The sequence below is a fragment of the Oncorhynchus keta genome, chromosome 32 (assembly GCF_023373465.1).
Source record: "Oncorhynchus keta strain PuntledgeMale-10-30-2019 chromosome 32, Oket_V2, whole genome shotgun sequence".
NCBI classification, from domain to species: Eukaryota; Metazoa; Chordata; class Actinopteri; order Salmoniformes; family Salmonidae; genus Oncorhynchus; species Oncorhynchus keta.
Window position 1 is genome coordinate 26,889,096 of NC_068452.1, and position 5,969 is coordinate 26,895,064.

Below are 5,969 nucleotides of genomic sequence, written 5' to 3' on the forward strand. Positions count from 1 at the left end.
CGGTCAGGAAGGAGAGATGAGGACGGTCAGGAAGGAGAGCTGGAGAATGAGAAAGGAGGGGAAGGGGATGATGAAGGCAGACATATCCCATAATTAGCATAGTAATGGAGAGTTAAGGCCACACAATGGGTCACTGTTGAGTCCAAGTTTTTCCATTTGGAGACAATGCACAATAGAGTTGGTATGAGCCCCAAACCACTCTAATAGCCAGCATGTAGCCCACCCTCTCTCTTTTACCACCCCAGAGAACACACTCTCTAACTAATAAATTGGTATTGCCTCAGGGCTTGAAGCTACAAACCAGTCCTCCCCACTCTGAACCTTTTCATCTGCTGAGCAAAATGCCTGGGCACTTCTCTAACGGTTAAGAGGTCCAAATTGTGCATATTTGTATAGATACTGTAAATAGACTGTGTATTTTGAGAAGAGCAGAGGATAGAGAAGATGATAGAGAATATAGAGAAGAGGATAGAGAAGAGGATAGAGAAGAGAATAGAAAAGATTGAGAAGGGGATAGAGAAGAGAAGAGAATAGAAGATAGAGAAGAGGATATAGAGAAGATGATGGAGAAGAGGATAGAGCAGGGGATAGAGAAGAGGACAGAGAAGAGGATAGAGAAGAGAATAGAGCAGGGGATAGAGAAGAGGATAGAGCAGGGGATAGAGAAGAGGATAGAGCAGGGGATAGAGAAGAGATAGAGCAGGAGATAAAAGAAGAGGATAGAGAGAAGATAGAGAAGAGGATAGAGCAGGGGATAAAGAAGAGGACAGAGCAGGGGATAGAGAAGAGGATAGAGCAGGGGATAGAGAAGAGGATAGAGCAGGGGATAGAGAAGAGGATAGAGCAGGGGTAGAGAAGAGGATAGAGAAGAGGATAGAGCAGGGGATAGAGAAGAGGATAGAGCAGGGGATAGAGAAGAGGATAGAGTAGAGCAGGGGATAGAGAAGAGGATAGAGCAGGGGTAGAGAAGAGGATAGAGAAGAGGATAGAGCAGGGGATAGAGAAGAGGATAGAGCATGGGATAGAGAAGAGGATAGAGAAGAGGATAGAGCAGGGGATAGAGAAGAGGATAGAGCAGGGGATAGAGAAGAGGGTAGAGCAGGGTATAGAGAAGAGGATAGAGAAGAGGATAGAGCAGGGGATAGAGAAGAGGATAGAGAAGAGGGTAGAGCAGGGGATAGAGAAGAGGATAGAGAAGAGGATAGAGTAGGGGATAGAGTAGAGGATAGAGCAGGGGATAGAGAAGAGGATAGAGCAGAGGATAGAGCAGGGGATAGAGAAGAGGATAGAGCAGGGGATAGAGAAGAGGATAGAGCAGGGGATAGAGAAGAGGATAGAGCAGGGGATAGAGAAGAGGATAGAGCAGGGGATAGAGAAGAGGATAGAGCAGAGGATAGAGCAGGGGATAGAGAAGAGGATAGAGAAGAGGATAGAGCAGAGGATAGAGCAGGGGATAGAGAAGAGTATAGAGCAGGGGATAGAGAAGAGGATAGAGAAGAGGATAGAGCAGGGGATAGAGAAGAGGATAGAGCAGGGGATAGAGAAGAGGATAGAACAGAGGATAGAGCAGGGGATAGAGAAGAGGATAGAGAAGAGGATAGAGCAGAGGATAGAGCAGGGGATAGAGAAGAGTATAGAGCAGGGGATAGAGAATAGGATAGAGCAGGGGATAGAGAAGAGGATAAAGAAGAGGATAGAGCAGGGTATAGAGAAGAGGATAGAGCAGGGGATAGAGAAGAGTATAGAGCAGGGGATAAAGAAGAGGATAGAGAAGAGAATAGAGTAGGGGATAAAGAAGAGGATAGAGAAGACGATAGAGAAGAGGATAGAGCGGGGGATAGAGAAGATGATAGAGCAGGGGATAGAGAAGAGGATAGAGCAGGGGAAATAGAAGAGGATAGAGCAGGGGATAGAGAAGAGGATAGAGCAGGGGATAGAGAAGAGGGTAGAGCAGGGTATAGAGAAGAGGATAGAGCAGGGGATAGAGAAGAGGGTAGAGCAGGGGATAGAGAAGAGGATAGAGAAGAGGGTTAGAGAAGAGGATAGAGAAGAGGATAGAGCAGGGGATAGAGAAGAGTATAGAGCAGGGGATATAGAAGAGGATAGAGAAGAGGATAGAGCAGGGGATAGAGAAGAGGATAGAGCAGGGGATAGAGAAGAGGATAGAGCAGGGGATAGAGCAGAGGATAGAGAAGAGGGTAGAGCAGGGGATAGAGCAGGGGATAGAGAAGAGGATAGAGCAGGGGAAATAGAAGAGGATAGAGAAGAGGATAGAGCAGGCGATAGATGAGGGGATAGAGAAGAGGATAGAGCAGGGGATAGAGAAGAGAATAGAAAAGATGATAGAAAATATGATAGAGAAGATAGAGAAGAGGATAGAGAAGATGATAGAGCAGGGGATAGAGAAGAGGGTAGAGCATGGGATAGAGAAGAGAATAGAGAAGAGGATAGAGCAGGGGATAGAGAAGAGGATAGAGCAGGGGATAGAGAAGAGGGTAGGGCAGGGGATAGAGAAGAGGATAGAGAAGAGGATAGAGCAGGGGATAGAGAAGAGTATAGAGCAGGGGATATAGAAGAGGACAGAGAAGAGGATAGAGCAGGGGATAGAGAAGAGGATAGAGCAGGGGATAGAGAAGAGGATAGAGCAGGTGATAGAGAAGAGGATAGAGAAGAGGATAGAGCAGAGGATAGAGCAGGGGATAGAGAAGAGGATAGAGAAGAGGATAGATCAGGCAATAGAGAAGAGGATAGAGCAGAGGATAGAGAAGAGGATAGAGCAGGGGATAGAGAATAGGATAGAGCAGAGGATAGAGCAGGGGATAGAGAAGAGGATAGAGCAGAGGATAGAGAAGAGGATAGAGAAGAGGATAGAGCAGGGGATAGAGAAGAGGATAGAGCAGGGGATAGAGAAGAGGACAAAGAAGAGGATAGAGCAGGGGATAGAGAAGAGGATAGAGAAGAGGATAGAGAAGAGGATAGAGCAGGGGATAGAGAAGAGGATAGAGCAGAGGATAGAGCAGGGGATAGAGAAGAGGATAGAGAAGAGGATAGAGCAGGGGATAGAGAAGAGGATAGAGCAGGGGATAGAGAAGAGGATAGAGCAGAGGATAGAGAAGAGGATAGAGAAGAGGATAGAGCAGAGGATAGAGCAGGGGATAGAGAAGAGGATTGAGCAGAGGATAGAGAAGAGGATAGAGCAGAGGATAGATCAGGCGATAGAGAAGAGGATAGAGCAGAGGATAGAGAAGAGGATAGAGCAGGGGATAGAGAATAGGATAGAGCAGAGGATAGAGCAGGGGATAGAGAAGAGGATTGAGCAGAGGATAGAGAAGAGGATAGAGAAGAGGATAGAGCAGGGGATAGAGAAGAGGATAGAGCAGGGGATAGAGAAGAGGACAAAGAAGAGGATAGAGAAGAGGATAGAGAAGAGGATAGAGCAGGGGATAGAGAAGAGGATAGAGCAGAGGATAGAGCAGGGGATAGAGAAGAGGATAGAGAAGAGGATAGAGCAGGGGATAGAGAAGAGGATAGAGCAGGGGATAGAGAAGAGGATAGAGCAGAGGATAGAGAAGAGGATAGAGAAGAGGATAGAGCAGAGGATAGAGCAGGGGATAGAGAAGAGGATTGAGCAGAGGATAGAGAAGAGGATAGAGCAGAGGATAGAGCAGGGGATAGAGAAGAGGATAGAGAAGAGGATAGAGCAGGGGATAGAGAAGAGGATTGAGCAGGGGATAGAGAAGAGGATTGAGCAGAGGATAGAGAAGAGGATAGAGCAGAGGATAGATCAGGCGATAGAGAAGAGGATAGAGCAGAGGATAGAGAAGAGGATAGAGCAGGGGATAGAGAATAGGATAGAGCAGAGGATAGAGCAGGGGATAGAGAAGAGGATTGAGCAGAGGATAGAGAAGAGGATAGAGAAGAGGATAGAGCAGGGGATAGAGAAGAGGATAGAGCAGGGGATAGAGAAGAGGACAAAGAAGAGGATAGAGAAGAGGATAGAGAAGAGGATAGAGCAGGGGATAGAGAAGAGGATAGAGCAGAGGATAGAGAAGAGGATAGAGCAGAGGATAGAGAAGAGGATAGAGAAGAGGATAGAGCAGAGGATAGAGCAGGGGATAGAGAAGAGGATAGAGCAGAGGATAGAGAAGAGGATAGAGCAGAGGATAGAGCAGGGGATAGAGAAGAGGATAGAGAAGAGGATAGAGCAGGGGATAGAGAAGAGGATTGAGCAGAGGATAGAGAAGAGGATAGAGCAGGGGATAGAGAAGAGGATAGAGCAGAGGATAGAGCAGGGGATAGAGAAGAGGATAGAGAAGAGGATAGAGAAGAGGATAGAGCAGGGGATAGAGAAGAGGATAGAGCAGAGGATAGAGCAGGGGATAGAGAAGAGGATAGAGCAGGGGATAGAGAAGAGGATTGAGCAGAGGATAGAGAAGAGGATAGAGCAGGGGATAGAGAAGAGGATAGAGCAGAGGATAGAGCAGGGGATAGAGAAGAGGATAGAGCAGGGAATGGGGGGACTAATGAAGGAAACACTGAAAGGGGAAGTGCCTCATTAGCCTGAAGAGGAGGGTCATTTTAACTTAATTAAAATCAGTAGAGAGGAATGATCTCATTAAGACAGAGTAACACTCAAACGCAGATGTATGAATAAAATAACTGTCCATGCTGATACAACGACTGGGACAGGGACTTTGGACTTTGGACTTTGGATAAGGGAAGTAAAATGTAGTTGTACACGCAGAAAATGTATGCACACATGATTTTAAGTCGCTTAGGATAAAAGTGTCTCATTAAGTGTCGAAATAAAAGTGTCTAAAAGTGTCTAAATGCTAAATGTCATGTATTATTATAATTATATTAAGTACCTCTGCACACCTGCTCTGGCTCAGACACGTCTAACTTGTAGGTCATAACAGATATGCTGTGTGTTCAGTGACTCAGGGTTCAAAGAACCTGGCAATGTGCCTGGGTTTGTCTGCACCACTATTTGGCCTCTGTGACCCCTATTCAGATTCCCTCTCTGTTCTCCCAAGACCAGGTGGGTCCTACCTGAGCGTATCTCTGAAGGTTCCGTAACAGCTCTCCGTGACCCCTATTCAGATTCCCTCTCTGTTCTACCGAGACCAGGTGGGTCCTACCTGAGCGTATCGCTGAAGGTTCCGTAACAGCTCTCTGTGACCCCTATTCAGATTCCCTCTCTGTTCTCCCAAGACCAGGTGGGTCCTACCTGAGCGTATCTCTGAAGGTTCCGTAACAGCTCTCTGTGACATCTATTCAGATTCCCTCTCTGTTCTCCCAAGACCAGGTGGGTCCTACCTGAGCGTATCTCTGAAGGTTCCGTAACAGCTCTCTGTGACCCCTATTCAGATTCCCTCTCTGTTCTCCCAAGACCAGGTGGGTCCTACCTGAGCGTATCTCTGAAGGTTCCGTAACAGCTCTCTGTGACCTTATTGCCAGACTCTGGTGCAGAAACCACATTTTTCTTTTGGACGATTGAGTCAGTTTTCTTCTGTCTTGTGTTGAGGCTGCAACTGTTTCTGGACTTCATTTCCCACCGTACCATCAGACCATGACGACCAGAGGCGACTCTGTCCTGTCCTTGATTTCCTGCTCCAGAGAATCCTTGTAATCAGTAATGGCCTCAGATCCCCTTGATACACTCTGTATTTTACCATTTTTATGCTTTTCCATCTTCGTTTGGATGTTCTTGTTTTGAAGAGTCCCGTTAGTCGCATGAGTGATCAGACATAACTGCCTCAGTCTGATAGTTGACCCAGGGAGCTGGGGGGTAAACACACTGGAACAAATCCACCACTAGAGGGAGCACTTGCCTCAGTATTCCCTGCTGGAGACCTCGCTGGTGGAATCGTGTTCAGAGTCACCTAGTGGAGCAGCACGGGAACAACAACTCCATCCTTCCATCCCTTTATTCTCTCCTCACTTCCTGCATTTCCTCCTCTGCATTC